The sequence below is a fragment of the Schistocerca serialis genome, chromosome 1, assembly GCF_023864345.2.
Source record: "Schistocerca serialis cubense isolate TAMUIC-IGC-003099 chromosome 1, iqSchSeri2.2, whole genome shotgun sequence".
Lineage (NCBI taxonomy): Eukaryota > Metazoa > Arthropoda > Insecta > Orthoptera > Acrididae > Schistocerca > Schistocerca serialis.
The window spans coordinates 779,681,312-779,703,283 of record NC_064638.1 but is presented as its reverse complement, the minus strand read 5'-3'; the positions used below and the strand labels follow the sequence as shown (position 1 = coordinate 779,703,283).

At 39.2% G+C, this 21,972-nt stretch overlaps 1 protein-coding gene across 13 annotated transcripts in view; it reads right to left on the bottom strand.

Moving 5' to 3' along the window:
- Nucleotides 1–21,972, bottom strand: part of LOC126483260 (longitudinals lacking protein, isoforms H/M/V-like) — a 454,209-nt gene that overhangs the window by 230,814 nt on the left and 201,423 nt on the right. The window lies entirely within an intron of this gene.

Below are 21,972 nucleotides of genomic sequence, written 5' to 3'. Positions count from 1 at the left end.
CAGTGCAGGCATGTCAGTTGATAAATGACATGTGTAGTTTCACACGTAGCCCTGCCTTGAATTGTGTATGTTTTACCAGTAGCGGGGCTGGAGTAGGTGGTTGTGGGGGGGATGCATGGGGCAGGTTTTGCAGCGGGGTCGGTTACAGGGGTAGGAACCGCTGGGTAGAGAAGGTAGTCTGGGAATATTGTAGGGTTTAACAAGGATGTTACGGAGGTTAGGGGGGTGACGAAAGGCAACTCTGGGTGGTGTGGGGAGAATTTTGTCAAGGGATGATCTCATTTCAGGGGTTGACTTGAGAAAGTCATATCCCTGGCGGAGTAATTTGTTGATGTTTTCGAGGCCAGGATAATATTGAGTGACAAGGGGGATGCTTCTGTGTGGTCTGGGGGTAGGAACATTGTTGTTGGACGGGGAGTAATGTATTGCTCGAGAAATCTGTTTGTGGACAAGGTCTGCAGGATAGTTGCGGGAGAGGAAAGCACTGGTCAGGTTATTGGTGTAGTTGTTGAGGGATTCGTCACTGGAGCAGATACGTTTGCCACGAATACCTAGGCTGTAGGGAAGGGAGCGTTTGATGTGGAAAGGATGGCAGCTATCAAAGTGAAGGTACTGTTGTTTGTTTGTGGGTTTGATATGGACAGAGGTGTGGATGTGAGCTTCAACAAGATGAAGGTCAACATCCAGGAAGGTGGCTTGGGTTTTGGAGAAGGACCAGGTGAAATTCAGATTCGAAAAGGAGTTGAAGTTATGGAGGAAATTAAGTAATTATGGGTGAGGATGAAGTTGGTAAGTGTGATACTTTACTTCACTTTTGAAGGCCAGACCTACAAACAAATCAGGGGAACGGCCATGGGAACCAGGATGGCTCCCTCCTATGCCAACCTCTTCATGGGCCGCATGGAGGAGGATTTCCTGAAGACCCAACAACTGCTTCCCCTGGCCTGGTATAGGTTTATAGATGACATCTTTGTGGTCTGGACTCATGGTGAAGAAACACTCCTTAATTTCCTCCATAACCTCAATTCCTTTTCGAATCTGAATTTCACCTGGTCCTTCTCCAAAACCCAAGCCACCTTCCTGGATGTTGACGTTCATCTTGTTGAAGCTCACATCCACACCTCTGTCCATATCAAACCCACAAACAAACAACAGTACCTTCACTTTGATAGCTGCCATCCTTTCCACATCAAACGCTCCCTTCCCTACAGCCTAGGTATTAGTGGCAAACGTATCTGCTCCAGTGACGAATCCCTCAACAACTACACCAATAACCTGACCAGTGCTTTCCTCTCCCGCAACTATCCTGCAGACCTTGTCCACAAACAGATTTCCGAGCAATACATTCCTCCCCGTCCAACAACAATGTTCCTACCCCCAGACCACACAGAAGCATCCCCCTTGTCACCCAATATTATCCTGGCCTCGAAAACATCAACAAATTACTCCGCCAGGGATATGACTTTCTCAAGTCAACCCCTGAAATGAGATCATCCCTTGACAAAATTCTCCCCACACCACCCAGAGTTGCCTTTCGTCGCCCCCCTAACCTCCGTAACATCCTTGTTAAACCCTACAATATTTCCAGACTACCTTCTCTACCCAGCGGTTCCTACCCCTGTAACCGACCCCACTGCAAAACCTGCCCCATGCATCCCCCCCACAACCACCTACTCCAGCCCCGCTACTGGTAAAACATACACAATTCAAGGCAGGGCTACGTGTGAAATTACACATGTCATTTATCAACTAACATGCCTGCACTGCACAGCCTTTTACATCGGCATGACAACAACCAAACTGGCTGAGCGCATGAACGGACACAGATGAACTGTCCGCCTAGGAGATGCCCAATACCCAGTAGCGGAGCATGCCCTCCAGCATAATTCTAGGGACCTAGGAACCTGCTACACCATAGGTGCCATTTGGCTTCTCCCACCTAACACCAGTCCCTCTGAACTGCGGAGATGGGAGCTTGCTCTCCAACAAATCCTTTCATCCCGCCATCCCCCTGGACTGAACCTACGTTAAACAACCTCACTCCCATTCACTCTTCAGTCTTCTCCTCTTTCCCTTTCCTCTTTAGCCATTCACGCATCTTTTCATCCTACATAGTTGTGTTTATCTTTATACTATATACCTCTTTACTTCTGTATGCATCCTCTTTGGTTTGAAGCTGGCACAGTACTTACAGTAGAATATCTTTGGCTTCCCTCTGACAACAATGCCTCCATCCTTGCTACCCTCCCTGTTTACCTTTCCCTGTTGCTTCATAACCTGGGTTGTGAGTAACTGAATCCACTTTCCCTTCTTCCCTTTTTTCCCCTCTCTCCTCCCTGATGAAGGAACAAAGTTCCGAAAGCTAGGAATGTAAATTTTCAGTTCTGTTTTATGTGTATCTATCGGCTGTACTGAGCTGAGGTAAGTACTGGCCAGCCCCTCTATCTCTTTGTTAGTATTTGTTTCACATCTTATATGAAATTTTCCATTAATCATTTATATCTATACACACCGTTTTCGACATATTGTGTTGCACTGCTCATGCAAAATTTTAGGAAACAGTGCTTGGAAAAGTTATTCTGGTAAACAGTCCTTTCTGTATTTCAGCAACTTCAGTATAACTCTGACTCTCTCAGGCAGCCAGTCCACACATAAGTAACTATTTATATTTGTTGGAAACCAACTGCCATTTGGTCATTATTTACGTGAATCCAAAATGGATACATACAACAGGTGATTTACAAAAGCCATATCCATTGTATAGTAAGTATAGAATACTGATGATAACAAGATAGAGAAGATCCTGTAATTCTCATGCTCCTTGGGGTATTGCCAGAGGATGACAGTATGGTACCTCCACATCCTCTGCATAGAAAGGCCAGCACTTCTCCCAATCATAAATACTATCAACTATACCCATAAATGTAGGTCTTAAAGGTGCATGCACTGAACACCTAAAGTTACAGCCAGGAATTTGGAAAAGCTTTTTAAAAGAGGAGCAGAGATGCTCTTATGAAATATGTAAGGCAATGGTGTGACTTGACCTTGTAAACAGAAAGCCTATTAATAATAATAAAAAAACAGTTTTGTGGAACATTCACAATGCTTGTTTTCATTCATTTAAATGGCTAATATTCTCAGTTACTGGGAATCAGAATGGCTTAGAATGGAAAAAACCTAAGAACAGTGTCCCTCATTTGTGAGCTAGCGATGTAAATGTGACAACAGGTTAAAGATCCAGTCATAAGTACTTCTTTGGGAAAACCTGAAACCAGTATGTGCTGTCTAGTTGCTCAGTCTTCTATTCATTAATTACAAATAGTGACTCATAGTTGCGAGTTTGGTGGAGAAGTCAGTGGCTATAAAGAGACTGGTCTCCACACAAATGTAGCTTGTGGTATTTTCTGCGACCTCTCTAAGGCATTTAGTAGTGTGAATCACAGTATTTCCCTTGATAAATTGAAGTTTTATGGGACTAATGGTATACCCAACCAATGGATAATGTCCTATCTGTCCAAAACAATGTAGGAAGGTGTACTTAGTAATTCAACCAATATAGACTAAGGATGTATTCTGGGTTCCCAAAAGTTCAGTCTTAGGTCCACTATTGTTCACCATATATATAAATGATCTTTTGTCTATTATACCAGAAGCAGAATTAATTCTTTTCACACATGACACTAATATTATAATCAATCCAAGTGTACATAGAGAAACAAGAAATTCTAAAACAATGTTCTTAAAAGTATCATTGACTGGTTTTCTCTGAATGGTCTCAACCCTCAATTTTAAAGTGATACAACATATTCAGTTCTGCATATCTCGGGGTACTACACCAGTAATAAATCTAACACATGGTGAGGACACAATAAATAGGGTGGAAACTTCAAAATTCTTATGTATCTATACTGATCAGAATTTAAACTGGGGAAAAAGAAAATTTGGAACGCCAAAAACAACTTAGTTTAGCCACAGTTTCACTGAGAATCATTAAAAATCTTTAAAGGAGCAAATCGGTAAGGTGACATGTTTTGTATATTTTCATTCAATAATATAATTTGGTGTAATGTTCTTGAGTAAATCATCTTTAAGAAAGAAGGTCTTCATTGCTCAAGAATGTTATGTAAAAATAAGATGTGGTGCTCATCTAAGTGTAGAAGAATTGCAGTGTGACAGCATCTGTGCCTTGTATCTCCCATTAAATGATATCTGTTTGAATTGCCAATAGATCAGAGCGTTCTGCAGTGTCTCAGGAGAAAGTATCATCAGTGACTACTACACTCAATCTTGCATTTAAAAGGCAGTGAAAACACTGTAGGATCTTTAAAGAAAGTGACTGTGAAGTATGTTGTGTACTGGATCGATAAGTCCAAGGGTGAGATAAAGTCAGATAAAATTTCTAAGTCACGGAAAAAATTCTACACAAAAGTAGGCCTGACACAGAAACTGAAGATTTTGGTAATGTGGACAATCACCCATTGCGTAATTCAATTGGAAGGTTGCAAGGCTGTGAAGACGCAGAAAATGTGGAAATAATTGAGTGATTAAATTCAGACAAACAGTTGGTGGTTACAGACTCTTCTGTAATATACATGGTTAACACTCCAATGCAGTATGAGTGTGATGAGGACGACGAGGCCAAGATCGTACCAATGATGAGCCACACCAATGGCTATGTCGCACTTGAGGTCGCCATGCGCTACGTGGAACAACAGTCTGAAGTGACGCCAACTGACATCTTGGTATTCGGATGGTGGTGTGATATCACCATACAGAAATGTTGCAGCTTCACCAAACAAAAGACACTCTTCCAACATTTCTTGAAGTGAACCGTTACTAGACTTAATTTGAAACCATTATTTTGCCTATATAAACGCCTGCAATAATACTGTTTTAATAAAGTTCATACTTTGATGTCTATGTTCTTTTCAACATTGTTTTATTTCTTTTTCTGATATCAATTTTGAGAGTCTGAGTTTTCAACAGTTCAAGCTGGTCCCAGTCCCATTCACCTCGAACCATCAAGGCTCTGCTTAACTGGTTTTTGCACCAATCTTTGTGGTCTCTGTCTGTGTTGTAATATTAGCTTTAAATTTACTTACTTCTTGGACGTAGAAAATGAAGTAATAAGGCTTGTAGGTTGCAATACTTAGAATTCATACCACTTGAATCTTATTTCACCGGATTAGGTGGGACTGGATGTCATCCAGATTATCAAATATGCAGTAATCCAGAAAAAAATTAGAATGACATGGGCTTAATGACACAAACATACACACTAGGTTTATTTTCACGTAAACATGTAAATTATACATTATTTCCACATAAAGTCTGATGAGATATTGGAGAAAACAGAGTGATTCTTATAACCCGAAATAATCAGTAAGCTCTTTTTTAACCAGATTCGTATGTAACTTATGTGCAGCATAAGCATACAGATGTTTCACCAGCATTACTTTGCCAGAAGTTAAATGTACCTGGCATTCAAAATAAACTATTATTTTGTCCAGCTGTGTTGTTGCCTCTGTATGTGTCATAATGTTTTCATATTGAGAATCAACTTCGTCTGCTTATCAGTTGTCACTATCACCACTGTCTGCATATGAACAATAACAACAATAACTTCATCATAAAGAGTTATAATAAAACAAACAGCATCACTGTCATTTCAAGCCTGAGCATCCTGGAATGTTTGTAAATGCTTTAATGAATTCCAATGGATTGACAATGTTCAAAGTGTGACAGTGGAGTCACAAATAGCTGTTCATGTTCATGGATTTATTCAGGACGTCATGATAGTTGACTCAGTAAAATTACCATGCGCAGATGCAATAAGATAAATGGTATCATTCACGTTTTTTGTTGTGATCTTCAGTCCGAAAAAAAGGTTTGATGCAACTCTTCACAACGATCTACACTGTGCAAGTCTCTTCATCTCTGCATAGCTGCTGCAGCCAACATCCATTTGAACCTGTTTACTGTGTTTGAGCATTGGTCCCCCTCTACAACCCCGCTCCCCCTCTCCACCTTCCCAATACTTCCCTCCATTACCAAATTAACAATTCCTTGTTGCCTTGGGATACATCGTATCAGCCAATACCTCCTTTTAAACAAGTTGTGCCATAAATGTCTTTTTCTCCCAATTCATTTTAGTACCTCCTCATTTGATTCACCTGTCTAATCACTGTAATTCTTCACCACATTTCAAAAGTTCTAAACTCTTCTTGTCTGAACTGTTTATTGTCCATGTTTCCCTTCCATACAAGGCTACACTCCAGAAAAATACCAGCAGAAAAAACTTCCTTACATTTAAATTAATAAAAAATGTTAACAGATTTCTCTTCTTCAGAAATGCTTTCCATGCTATTGCAGTCTGCATTTTATATCTTCTCTACTTAGGATATTATCAGTTATACTGGTGCCCAAACAGCAGAACTCATTTTATTCCCTCCACATCACCTGGTTTAATTCAACTACTCTCTCTTATCCTTGTTTTACTTTTGTTGATGTTCATCTTCCACACTCCTTTCTTTTCATGATTCTATCCATTCTGTTAAACTGCTCTTCGAAGCTTTGACTTCTATAGATTACAAAAGCATTATCACACTATTTTCCCACTGCTAGCCAACAAATTTATCCAGTATCCGTCTGTCATACACACACAGACTACTTGCTCTATTGTCTGCAACAGTTCCATTATGTTAAGCAGTAATTCCCCCACTCCACCTCCCCCTTCATTTTTATGCCGTCAGTGACCAGTTCTTCTACACTCAGATGCATGTAGAACTGTCAGTCAACAGACATATGGAATCCTTTTGTTTCCCCCATTACTATGAGAGAAATTTTATGTACATAGACTGAAGCAGTGAGAGAAAATTTGTACCAAGGTTGGGGATCAAACCCCGGTTCCCTGATAAGTCACTAAGCCACCTTGGCACAGCGGGTCACACAACAGCACGGATTACTCTGGCATGCCTTCCTCTTTGATGCAAATTCTCACTGAACCCCCCCCCAGTCTACTTTAAACTATCCATTACACATGAACAGAATCGCCAAGACTTTCCATGTTCTGCAATAGCACCTCAGCACTGAACATAAATGGGGGATCCAGCCTGAAACCCAGGTGCAGGTATTTACTGCAACAGAAAGCAAATGGCCACATTGGAGCAAACAAACCAGTAAAGTCTCTGAAATTGTGCCATTTCACTTGTAGAGAAACTTTATGTTTCCCAGATACATTGCTGCAAACCCTTATTGTAATTCTGTCCTTATTCCTTTTATACTCTTCTTCAGAGTATTGTAATCTGAAAGGTAATGTCTCACTGGGTAGCATCCAATAAATAGACCAGATTAAATTGCATTATAAACTTGACAGAAGCAGTCAATGCATGTTAATTTTGCAAAGTGTACTAACAACAAATTATGTGTATTGCTAATCTACAAATATTGATAGTTATGGAAATTACATCTAAGCTACTTTGTGTATACTTAAGTACGTTAGGAGGAAAAGAGAAACCAATGCTCTTCCTGTTACACGACTCAGCTGCGGTTTTTATCCAATACTTTGAACAGAGTATTTATTTTACTTCTATCATCTAATGCTATCAGCTGTGTATATACTGGCAAAATCAAGGTTTCTTAAATGCAAACATTATAATTTATGAGGAATTTACATCTCCAAGTACAATATCATTTGTAGTTGCCAAGTGGTGCATGTGTTGTGCCTATCTCGACACTGTCTGAAGAATTCTTTGTGAACAAGAACTATAGCCACACAACATGCAGAATGCTCATCCAGACAATGTTAATGGAGAACACCCATGTTCAATACAGTTTCGGCAATGGTATTTACAGTGCTCCATACCCCAACTTAAATTCCCAACTGTGATGTTATTTACTGGTGAAAGAATATTCCCTCGAGATGTGAACTTGTAGAGCTCTCATATTTGGGCAGACAAAGGTTCACATGCACAAGTGATAGAAGTAACCCCATAAAACTCATTGTGAAGATATGAACTGAGATAATTTATAATCAGTTTGTTGTGCTGTATCTAATGCCAACTAGACTAACAGAACTGATCTAACTCTTTTTCTCAGAGATGTCCCCCCTATCCCATTGGAGGAGTTGCTACTACAGGTGAATCAGGTAGTGTGGTTACAAAGCCACAGTACACTTTGATGCAAATATGTGTCACCACCCAGATGTCATAAAAACAAATTGTTGAACAGGTAGAAGGGGAGAGGGGAAGAAGGGAAGAGATGGAACTGATCCCCCATGGTACACAAAACAGGTCCGAACGCTGTTGCAGAGGCAACGGAAAAAGCATGCGAAGTCCAAAAGAACGCGAAATCCCGAAGATTGGCTAAAATTTACAGACGCGCGAAATTTGGCACAGACTTCAATACGAGATGCCTTTAATAGGTTCCACAACGAAACATTGTCTAGAAATTTGGTAGAAAATCTGAAGAAATTCTGGTCATACGTAAAGTACACAAGCGGCAAGACGCAGTCAATACCTTCGCTGCACAGTGCCGATGGTACTGTTACCGACGACTGTGCCGCTAAAGTGGAATTATTGAACGCAGTTTTCCGAAATTCCTTCACCAGGGAAGACGAATAGAATATTCCAGAATTTGAAACACAAACAGCTGCTAGCATGAGTTTCTTAGAAGTAGATACCTTAGGGGTTGCGAAGCAACTCAAATCGCTTGATACGGGCAAGTCTTCAGGTCCAGATTGTATAACAATTAGGTTCCTTTCAGATTACGCTGATACAATAGCTCCCTACTTAGCAATCATATACAACCGCTTGCTCACCGATAGATCTGTACCTGCAGATTGGAAAATTGCGCAGGTCACACCAGTGTTTAAGAAGGGTAGTAGGAGTAATCCATAGAATTACAGACCTATATCATTGACGTCGGTTTGCTGTAGGGTTTTGGAGCATATACTGTATTCAAACATTATGAATCACCTCGAAGGTAATGATCTATTGATACGTAATCAGCATGGTTTTAGAAAACATCGTTTTTGTGCAACGCAGCTAGCTCTTCATTCGCACGAAGTAATGGCCGCTATCGACAGGGGATCTCAAGTTGATTCCGTATTTCTAGATTTCCGGAAAGCTTTTGACACCGTTCCTCACAAGCGACTTCTAATCAAGCTGCGGGCCTATGGGGTATCGTCTCAGTTGTGCGACTGGATTTGTGATTTCCTGTCAGGAAGGTCGCAGTTTGTAGTAATAGACGGCAAATCATCGAGTAAAACTGAAGTGATAACAGGTGTTCCCCAAGGAAGCGTCCTGGGACCTCTGCTATTCCTGATCTATATAAATGACCTGGGTGACAATCTGAGCAGTTCTCTTAGGTTGTTCGCAGATGATGCTGTAATTTACCGTTTAGTAAGGTCATCCGGTGACCAGTATCAGTTGCAAAGCGATTTAGAAAAGATTGCTGTATGGTGTGGCAGGCGGCAGTTGACGCTAAATAACGAAAAGTGTGAGGTGATCCACATGAGTTCCAAAAGAAATCTGTTGGAATTTGATTACTCGATAAACAGTATAATTCTCAAGGCTGTCAATTCAACTAAGTACCTGGGTGTAAAAATTACGAACAACTTCAGTTGGAAAGACCACATAGATAATATTGTGGGGAAGGCGAGCCAAAGGTTTCGTTTCATTGGCAGGACACTTAGAAGATGCAACAAGTCCACTAAAGAGACAGCTTACACTACACTTGTTCGTCCTCTGTTAGAATATTGTTGAGCAGTGTGGGATCCTTACCGGGTGGGATTGACGGAGGACATTGAAAGGGTGCAAAAATGGGCAGCTCGTTTTGTATTATCACGTAATAGGGGAGAAAGTGTGGCAGATATGATACGCGAGTTGGGATGGAAGTCATTAAAGCAAAGACGTTTTTCGTCGCGGCGAGATCTATTTATGAAATTTCAGTCACCAACTTTCTCTTCCGAATGCGAAAATATTTTGCTGAGTCCAACCTGCATAGGTAGGAATGATCATCAAAATAAAATAAGAGAAATCAGAGCTCGAACAGAAAGGTTTAGGTGTTCGTTTCTCCCGCACGCTGTTCGGGAGTGGAATGGGAGGGAGATAGTATGATTGTGGTTCGATGAACCCTCTGCCAAGCACTTAAATGTTAATTGCAGAGTAATCATGTAGATGTAGATGAAGGGGATCTGTTACATGGCCACTACATCTTACACTTCTCTGCTATTTTCTAAGGGGTACTATGAAGAGCATGTATGGTGTATGCTTCTCTGACAATCAGAGAAGGTACTTACTGCATCAATCCATGTTATCACTGAAATCTTGAATGCCCTCTCACATTTATCGTAATGTGTGCACCAATCTCTATACCAGCTATGTACACTCTGCAATAAAGTTGGAAATCAAAATTTTGAATCCCTTTTGTAATGTACTACATGGAGTTACATTTCTTGTGAAATGCTGATTCATCATCATATCTGAACCATTCTACCTAACATGACAACCCGTAGTGCCAATTTTCATTCTTGAAAGGTTAAGCAGTTTATTGTCCTCTAAACATACTAAATGCTCTACTCCTGCAAACCAAGTATAAACTTTACACAAATGGGTGTGTAAAGTATTAATGAAACCCAGTCCAAGCAACAAACCAAACCACTAAAGCTCATCTCTGTAAAAATATGAGCTTTCTACCTAAAGAAGAACTAAGAAACAAGGAAACTTCCAAGTGGTGTGGGAGAGGGATAACTACAAAGCTCCAAAATATCTAGAAGTAGCTTTTTACAGACTACTAACAAATGAGAAAAATTATGTGCATTTCAAATATGAAGTATCAGCAATAAACTGTAAGCCTTCATAGACTCTAATTATGGTACTATGCAGCAGAACACGTATGCCTTGATGAGTGCAGGTCATGCCATGCTTAACAAGTAGACTATGCATTAAAAAAAACAGATGGGCTATTTATTCCCTGCCTAACACCAAAGCACTATGATTAACACTATTTTTCAGCTGGCATAACACCTCAAGACTGTATGTGAGATATTGCTGACAGATATGAGAGGACTAAGGTACATATGTGGCGTACAGATGCACTGAGTTGACATCAGCCAGCCCACTCATTACTGCAATCCTCATGAAGCTTTTCACATTCCACTGAAAGCCTATGTGATCCACCATAATTTCAGACAATAGTGTACTCGAAGACCAGATGCTACTACTTTCCTGGTGGCTGGCCTCAACAGGTCTCCAATCAGGACATGACGCAGCACAGAACATTGGTAACGTCTTAGACAGGTTCAGTTCTAGAGTTAAGAGATCCATCTTAAACTTCAAAAAATGGTTATTTCCTTGAGATATGACTGTATATGATAGAGAAGAAGAACAAGCTATGGTTCAACTGTTACCACACATCACACCCCCTACAGTTCACCAGGGAGAATCTAATTACAACACCACCTTTTTTATCATGACCTTACTATATAACAGTCTAATATTTTTTCCACAATGTCACTCATTTGAGGGTTATAATTGTTTGTTTTGAAAGTAATTACTGTAAGATATTTTATTTGGTTGGAGTAAATTTGTAGTCAAAATCCTATTACTTCTCAAATGGAATAAACAAATAAATTAATAAAGCTAAAGCCACTAGATGTTGTACAAATAGTATTTGATGCTACACTACCTACAGATACTTTAACATGGTGGGTTTTTAATGCCTCAGGTGTTCTACACGGTCTTCCTCATACTTGAGCATAAAACACAAACATTCATACAAAATTATGAAATTGTGAGATAAGTCCTTCTTTAGGATGTTGTTCAACTCGTGCATCTCATTGGTTTGAATGTCAGTTATGTCATCAAAGTATTGTCTCTTCATGTGAATTTCTGCCTTCGTCGTTTTGTGGTAGGTTCATATTGATCAGACTAAGTATTGCCACCCATGAAGATTTTTTCCAGAAAGGAAATACCTGTGTTTTGCATTTCACTCAAGTCGCAACAGGTGCCCTCATGTCATCTTTTTATTCAAGATTCTAGGTGTGGGGGCAAACTTTGCACACACTTTTCTCTTCTTCAAAGCATCCTCCAGAATATCTTAAATACTTGATTTGGAGATGCTGATCAATTGAAATTTGTGTCAGAACAATGCTCAACACACTACAGCCACATGCCTGCTAATGGACACTGCCTGCTTACAGTTAAAATGCACTTACAGTATTGCCGGCTCTTCCAATGTGTGCTGCTGTTGGGAATTTGTTTCCGCTGGTCACTGCCAATCAGGTGACAGTATACACAAGCCTATGAGAATCACTAAATCTAATGACTTGTTTTGTGGAAGACTTGAATTGGTTATCCACATAGATAGTGCAAGACAGATGATTATTGATCTGGCTATTATAAATTATAAAGTTATTATAAATTTAGTTGCTGGGTTTTGTATGTATTTCTTGTACTTACTCTATGTTTCTCAGAAAATGTCAAGATTTTTTGAAATCTTGTTTCCTATTACAAAGTTACAGTTTTGCTGTGAGTTGGTGAATCCAACGGTTGTGAGTCGAGGAAAACAGACTGTTCTGTAGTGTAGCCTGAGGTCTAGGTTAGGTTGAAATGTTACAGTTTGGTTGTGAGTTGGCAAAGTCAAATGTGACTGGAGGAAAACTGTCTGTGGTGACAAACTGATCTGTACTGTAGACCAAACTTCGTGGGGTATTTTGAAGGTGCCCAGACTTTAATCGTTGTAGTTACACGGGGACATAAAGAGTACTGTTTAAATTTCATGGAATATTCTGTTTAATATGATAACATTCCACACAATATATTCCACTATGTCACAAAGTAATTTGATACACTTCACACCATGAAAACCTTTATCAGACATTGGTTTCACCATCTTGCCTAATCATCCGACTCATTATTCATCGTGTTTAGTTTCGACATTTACCATACAAACAGTTACCAAGTGGAGTACGCAATACAAAAGCCACTGGCACAATACATGCGCTTTTACCCCAGTTCACGAATGACTAGTCAAATGCACACTTGTTGCATACAGTTGTTCATTATGGTGTAAACCAAGAAAAATTTGTTGTTGCCTGGCAGGCAAACATTATGATAATTTCTCATCTGTGCCCTATCACTTGTCAATAATGAATGAACTGACTAGAACTGATAGTCAATCAAGTGCAGCAATGTATCTTTTTGGATTTACTTCATTAAAAAATTATAGGCTTCTCCTTGTATTCAAAACAGATGCTGTGCTTACGCTGCATTATTCTCATGCGTAATTTAGTTTTAGTATCTATGGCCACAAAGCGTACTACCTACAGTATCCATGACATTTTTTCTTCCTTTTATTTACGTCACATTCATTTTGATTATCTTTGCTCAGGTTGTCACGTAAGAATTACATCAAATCAATCCCACAACAACAATATTATGAAAAGGAAAGTTGTCACTCACGATACAGCAAAGATGCTGAGTCGCAGATGGGCACAACAAAAAGACTATCAGAAATAAGCTTTCGGCCAACGAGGCCTTTGTTGTCTATTTCTGACAAAGGCTTTGTTGGCTGAAAGCTTATTTGTGACAGTCTTTTTGTTGTGCCTCTCTGCAACTCAGCATCTCTGCTACATGATGAGTGGCAACTTTCCTTTCATAACATTGTTACATTCCATCATAGATTTTCCTATCTCACAATAATTTAGCCAACATATTTTGGTATTGTTTTACTTCCATAAATTTCAACAGGCTACAGATACAAGTGTGTGCGAGCATTAAGCCCAACAAAACTACGAAAAACCTGTTCACTGGACAAAGTGTACAAGAAAAACAATTTTAAGATGTCAAAGCAGAATTCTAGGCATACCAAGGATGAAATTTGAAAATTTTTAATACAGCTTCCACACTTAACAGGTATATGTCTAGTTATCACTTTGTGTTTTTTTTCCAACACAAGAAAATGCAAAACATTATTCCTGCAAGAGAACAAAAAATTGTAAATACGGAAGGTGAAGTAACTTAAACAGGCCACCCAAAATATATCCAGAATGAGTAAATACTGAGTGTTTCAAAATGAATACTATGGTCTTAAGGGTTTGTAGCATTTATTATGTTCACTTTCCAATTATAAATAATACATCAAATGAAAGAGCAACAGGAACAGTTTTGCATGTAGATGCACTGCTTCTCGTGAGTCATCTTTGCACACTAAATGTTGCTGCATGACAATGAAGATTTTCTGGATTGTGCTGCCTTCAGTGACGAATCAATATTTCAAGTAAGTGGAAATGTGACCTCACATAATGTGCACACCTATGGCTCAGCAAATCCCCATAAGATAATACAGTAGCAACAAGACTTCCTTAAACTACAGCTCTTTCCTCAATTGGAGGAAGCCGAACCTCAGAACTTCACTTGGCAGCAAGATGGTATGATGCCCCACTGGCATAATTCAGTAACAATTGGTTCCTTTGATGTCATATCCAACTGCTGGATTGGCCGCAAGGGGCCGGATGACACAGCTTGCTTTGCATGGCCTCCATGTCCACTCACAAGGGGAGGCCGCCAATTGTGAAATTCAGATTCGATTCATACTGTGCATCATAAAAGCTCATGGCCAGAGGTGTAATGTGGCAAAGCACCAAGATGCACTTCTTAGCCATTGTCGAGAAAATCGACAGTTAAAAGAAACCGTTGCGGTGAAATACTCTCTACGATTAATGATTTTCTACAGCGTCGTGGCGCAGCGGTAAGCGCTGGAGTTCGTAATCCGAAGGTTGCCGGATCGAATCTCGCGCCATGCAATTTTTATATATATATTACTCCAGACACGGCGATTAGGGTTCAGGAAGAACCAACATGAGAAACTCACCTATCGATTTGAAGTGTGCCATGTGATGAATGGTACTCGCATTGAACACCTGCGAGAAAAACTGCTTTAGTTGCTCTCTCATTTGATGTATTGTTCATAATTGTAAGTTGAATGTAAAGAATGCTACAAAGTGCTAAAACCCCGATGTTCATTTAGAAACATCCAATACATCGAAGTGCACTTTTCACTAACTTGTAGCAATCAATTTCATGAATTTTCTGAATACGGAATTATTTTTTTTTACATTTACAGCTGCTGAATCATGACACTATCTGTTAGTCCATCTATATGAGTTTCTTTTGGCACAGAAAAGAACCTCTAAAGAGGGCTTCAATGACATAAAATATGAGGAACTTGATGAAACAGCAAAAAGATCAACAGTGCCACAAAGCACATAACTCGTGTACAGCTCATGTGTTGTTTATTATTATGACTCTAAATCAAGTGCTCAAAATGTTAACCTGCAGTACTGATACATGCTATAAAGCAATTATGGATAGACAATACTGTATGTTGAATTTCATTTGGACTGATCGCAGCACGAGCCTGTGTTAGATGTCACTTCATGTCTTTAGAAGGCATCAGTGTTTCCTTGTAGCCCTCTTATTTTAATTTTCACCACAGATAAAAGTCCAGAGCTGTAAGTCAATTTGGGTGCAGGCCATTATGTATTCCCAAATGACTGAGTAGTTTGTTAAGAAGGTCTGTAATTATTGAAATTGGCAGGACATCCACCATCTTGGTATCATATAGATTACTTTAGATCTTGTGGGATGCCTTCCAATAACTGTGACAGCATACATGTTTGGGACTAGATACTTACGGAATATTTACAGTCCCATCAATAAAACAGGAACTAAAGAAGTGATGCTTGAGTTGGCCACACCACAAATTGAAAGACCAGGATAGATGTTTATCCACATCACTCAGTGTGTATTTTCAACTGACCAGTAGTGCATAGTGTGATGAATGACTTTTCCATAGTTTGTCAATGATGCTTCACATGTAGAGAAAGAAAATTTGCATAGAAAGGTTGCATAACTTTTCAGTTTTCACAGACACCATTTGGAGAACTGAAATCTATTTCAAAAGTCATTGCCAAGAAACTGTTGATGAAACAAAATGTAGAAAGGATAATAGTGCATTGGAATATAGTATTCACACAATAATTCTTTGTCGAGTCCCACTCGCGCATTCAAGACGTCTTGTAGTGGTGTGTGGATTGTGTGCTACCACTTCTAAAATGCTGTATTTCTCCCATCAGATTACATTCCTTTTTGTTGGCATATTTTATATTTTACACTTGCAGCATCATGAATTTTTTTACAATGTTTGCAAAGACTGATTGTGATGGCTTGTCACTAGTGTCTCTGGCTACGAGAAGTGAACAGTAACCTCCCATGTCCAATGGGCAAATCTGCCAGCATTACCAGCCCAGTCAACTACTGGGAACACTAAGCTGCAGTTTCTGGTGGATACCAGATCCAACGTGTGTGGGTTTCCTAGGAAACTGCTGTGACAATTGTGACCTCGTGGGTATTACAGCTTAGCAGATGCAAATGGTTTGTTCTAAGCTGCATAAAGGTTCATAGTCAGCACTGGCGGAGCTGCTAAACAAGTTTTCATCAGTTACAGGACCTGCCTGAGTGCTGTCATTGTTCCACCACTCAACAATGCTTTGCATCCAGACCATTCATCCCATTTTATTGCTGTTCAGACAGCTAGCCCCCAACAAACTCCGCATTATGAGCAGAACAATTGAATGATCCAAGCAGGAAGAGCATGGCAATCAGAAAGCAACTGTGCTTCCCCCCTTTATCTATACCATAGAAAGCAGTTGGGTGACATCCCTGTGGCAACTATGGAGGACTCAACACATGGACAGTTGCCGACTGGTACCCTGCTTGCCACTGCTGTCCGAGGCGTCTCTAGACAAGTCTTCAGTGGTCATTGGGTCTCACTTCAAAGGAGGACTCATCACTGAAGACAATTCTTCTCCAGTCAATGAGATTCCAGGCTGAAGACATGTCCGGAGACGTCATGGACAGCAGTGGGATGCCAATCTGACTGTCGCCCATCATACAGCCTGACAACCAGGAGTGACGGTCTGGGCCACTTTGGTTGTCATCCATTGCACCCTTATAGCACAGAGTAAGTCAACGATAGTCTATGCCTTACTTTGTTGCACTTCATGGCAAGCAGTCCTGAGCTTATATTTCAGCAAGACAATGTCCACCCTCATACCGTGAGTTTCTACTGCTTGTTATCTTACTTGGCAAATCCTACTTTGGCCAGTATGGTCACTGGATCTCTCCCCAATTGAAAACATTTGGAGCATTGAGGGCAGAGCCCTACAATCTGATTGGGATTTTGATGATCTAACACACTAACTGGACAGAATTTGGCACGGCATCTCTCAGGACATCAAACAACTCTATCAATCAATGCCAATATGAATAATTGCTTGCATAAGAGCCAAACGAGGGCAAGCATGTTACGGACTTGCCCAATTTGTGAAGATCTTTCTCTTGAACAATCATTCAGTTTTTCTGAAATTGTAACCATTTGTTTGTCTGTACATGCATGTCACATCTAATGATTTCCACCACACTAGGATAACTTCCTCGTGGTGCATCCTCCAACCCCCCCCCCCTCCCCCAATCTAAAGTGTGTATGCGTAATAAAATAGGTTGAAATCATTCCAGGGGTTTAGCATGAGCTTTTTACCCATGCCTTTGCCACATATGTGGATTTCAAATTTATTTCACATATTTCACACAAATGTGTACATATATTTCACATGTATCTCTAGCTAATTTTGCCATGGAGTTTCAGTTTCGAACAGGTCAATGTTTATGACATCATATTTCTTGAACTATGTGTTGTATGACGATACAATATTGCAAGTATTTGACATCATATCACCTAAACTATTTGTTATGCAATGATGTGTGTTTGTAGGTACATTCCCTAACATATGATGTTTGCAAAATGTGTTGTGAATAGAGTCGGTTACAAAAAATTAATAAATGTAAACATCATATATGGTGCAGTGCTTTTTCCCACATCTCAAGAGTTTATGATGTCATATATACGGAACTATGTGCTGTACAATGATATTATTTTGCTGGTACATTCAGTGGTACACGTGAACACTGTCTGCAAAATGTTTCACAAAAACAGTTAGTTATAAAGAAGTAATAACTTAAAACATCAGGCTTCATAAGGTACTCTTGTTGTATGATCATGGAAAATTTATTAACCAATGAACTCTTTCCCCTTCATCATCTTATGGGGTTTGTCAGCGAGAAAAAGTTTTTCACACATTTGATATTATGCATAAAGTTTGTTGCACATCTCTAAGCTCTCTCATTCTTAAATAGTGTATGAAGAAAGTATGGATATCTGTGTGTTGTGGTCTACACATTTTTTCACCCCCTCCATGAGCTCTGCTTGTGGGTTTCAACAATCCACAGGCACAATTCTCATATGTCAACCTAGACTTGGTATGATCACCACCTGTCACACATAGCTGTCGGTAGTGCCTCACAGTGATAGACAGATAACCATGTGCCCAGAGGTATTCCCACTGGAACTGAGAATGTGGCATGTGCATTTTGGATTTTACGTTTTGGCTGTCCTCCCCAGTGGAGCTGGAGTATGACGAACCTCTGCTTCAACCAGGAGAGTTTTTCAACAATAACAACAATAACAACAAAAACAATAACAATAACAACAACAACAATCCGACCCCCATGCTCTGCTCCAGATTTCTTTGTGCATCTCCAGAGTCAAATGGAAACCATGCACCCCGAGTGGGACGTGCAACTACACAGCTGCTTTTGTTTTCAAAGACCTGACGGTAGCAAAGCAATTTTCCTGAGATGTGACCCACTGAGCAGATCACTGGAGCCAGATTAACCAAGGACCATAAACACTTACACGGCCATATAATAGGACATTCACTCTCCACACTAAAGGAGTAGGCAGTGTGTGTTCATCAACTAGTGCAAGCTAGCCAACCTAAGTGCTGAAGATGTCGCTGAAATGCATGCCACCACCAGACGCAGAACACTCGCCACACTGCAGCTACCTACACTGCTACAACATACAGAGCTATGCTGCCCATATGGAAACTGAACGGCCACCGCTTGCCCAAAGGCAATAGTCAGTTCACAACACCAACTGACCCACCAGCATACAGCTACAACAGATACTCGTTACTGTCTAAAAAGTTCGATTTCATTTTGATACAATGGACATTTAATAGCTCAAGTATAACCCCCCCCCCCCCGCGCCCCTTTCCCATGTGGGGATGCAGTGTAGTGATCTCAGCTCACATCACTCCACACCTATCCACTGGTTATGTCACAAATGACCCATGTAGGAAAAACCATGCTCTCCAGTAGATAATACGTCGCTACTTATATGGCACGAGGATTGAGGCACGTACGGTTGTCAAATGGGTTTACAGAAAAATAACTGGCAAGATGAAAATAGTATATCATACAATAATAGTTCATTATTTTGTTGTTGTGCATACAAACGGAGAGTGTAATCTTTATGTAAAGTGTATTGTTTATAAAGTACTTACATATTTATAAATTTCCTCAAGCATATAGTAACTTCAGTCCCAGTAGTTCTGCCTCACTTTTTACTAATCAGTGATTTACATCTATCCTGTGTATTGATTGACTCTTTTCAATCTTCTCTAAAACATTTCCTTTCTCTAATTGTCTTCTGTTCGTAGAGAAAAATCAACTCTTTCAAATAGTCTCTTTAGGTACTTTGGTTAAATCTATCACAACATTTATGTTGAATGGTGTTTCATGTTTTTGTTTCTTTAATATAATATTTTTACATAAACCCACAAAGTCCCATTTCATTCACAGGCAGAGAGGGGTCATTTAACAACAATGAAACTGGACACAGCAGTGACCATTTCTGCAAAACTATTACGCAATTATTTGAATTTAATGTTTTCAAAGTGTCATATAAAGGGTTCTTGCCTCCAATGAGATAACCCAAAACAACAATGGCACTTTCACTATCAAATTCTGTCACATTTGAAAAATTCTAGAACGATAAATCTTTTCAATTGATACACAAAAGAAAAGGAATTCATTTTCACCTGAGATAAATGAATCTTATTCTATTAAGTGTGCTGATGCTGTACAGGTTTGAAAACATGACTACGACAAGCCACACATTCCAATGCAACTAGCAACTAAATTTGTTTTAGGAGAGCACAATTAAATTTTGAGACATGCTGTCAAGTGCATGCAATTCGAATGCATATTTACTATACACACAATTAAAAGAAAGCTCCTTCAGATTGCTGGAAAGCGTTTTGGTTTTGCAGCCAGCTACTAATTTCTGGTTGGTATTGTATTTTGATGATGAGGAGAATAAACCTATGTACTGTGTTGTTAAACCCCACAGAAAACAATGTATTGTGCTACAAATTGTAGAAATCACACACATCAACACTCACTTTGCAAAATTAAAGATGTCTTTTATTAAAAGCTTTCTAGGAAAATATAATCTTAGTGCTGTATGTGAGTGTTTTCAGCCATATCTTTCTCTGAGTGATGGAACCTAAAATACCCAGTTAACTTCACACAATAATTACCAGATTTTTTTTTTTTTAAATCAAGACACTCCATGCCATTATGTAATTACATTTCTTTTACCAGATTACTTTAAAAATACATAAACAAGAACCATACAATACAAATGTTTTCAAATGTGCAGTTAAAGTTTGTAAGAGTTAAGATTATTATAAAATCTTGACAAATAAAAGAACAGAACAATTCTAAAAAAAGAGATATATTAATTTATTATGAAAAAACTGCACAAAATGGAGAGACACATTTTACAAAATTATCATTAATACAGTGCCAGCATATTTCATCCATAAAAACAGTTACATTTAATAGCATTCATCACTCTTTACAGAAATATTTATTTAGTATATAATCTGCTTAGAAATAATAAAATACTTCAACACACAAAAATTGCTAAATTTTTGTGTCAAACCATTTCTCAGTTTTATCTTAAGAGTTTAAATTTCTTTGCAAGAAACAAACATACATTTCAAGCCTCCAACTATTCCACTGTCTTTTATTTAAGTAGACATCACTAAAAAATTTCTCTTTATTTATACTTTTTAGTGGAATAAATCCATATTTTGACCAACATCTTATTGCTGATAACCTTCACATTTTGTACATACTTATCATATTGTTCCTCACATGCAACTGGGGGGACAGAAATCAAATAAAAATCTTGTCCAAATGCTTCTTGCAATAACTTCAGTAAGATATTTCCTGTTGTTGGCTAATAGCTGTCTATCACAGTAGAATATAGCTAAGCAACCTGTGCATAGTTCAAATGTAAACGCTTAAAATATTGCTCCACCACAACCAGCACTTTTCAGAAAAAGAAGCAGCAATTTTTTTGCCAACTTCCAGACACCAACTTTACTCATTAATTGATAGTTTGCTCTGTATAATCAAGTTTCAACAGCTAGATATCCCACATCAGAAACTGAGCACCTCAATCAAGATACATTACATGAACATAGACATATTTCTTGTATGTTTTGAGCACTTCAGAAAGAATACCAATCCAAACCCCCTATTGATATTAGATGACAACATCTCCCTGCAAGCAATCACCTGACTGAAATGTAATTACATTTAAACACTCAGCTTGAGACATTATAACAGTAATAAATGGTAACAAAACTTAGAATTGTGTGAGCACTGGACAATGTCACACACTGATCAGGCATTACATTCTGGTCTGAGCTGCTGAGAGCTGGCGATCATGTGTATGTGATTTGTGCTTGCTTGTGTGAATGAAGGATGTCATTCTCTTTCTTTTCCTGATGAAGGCTGTGGCTGAAAGCTAATGTGTAAGTGTTTCAATTCCACCTGTCCGCAACTTGTGGTATTTAATGTTAAGCTGAGGTCTAATAATGCCTGAAAAAAACAATCTGAGCTTCTGTTTCATAATTAACCATCACTGTTATAGGTCCTTACCTGCCTTTTTGACTTCCAACGGCCATTTTAGACTTCTTCTGCTGGACTTTGA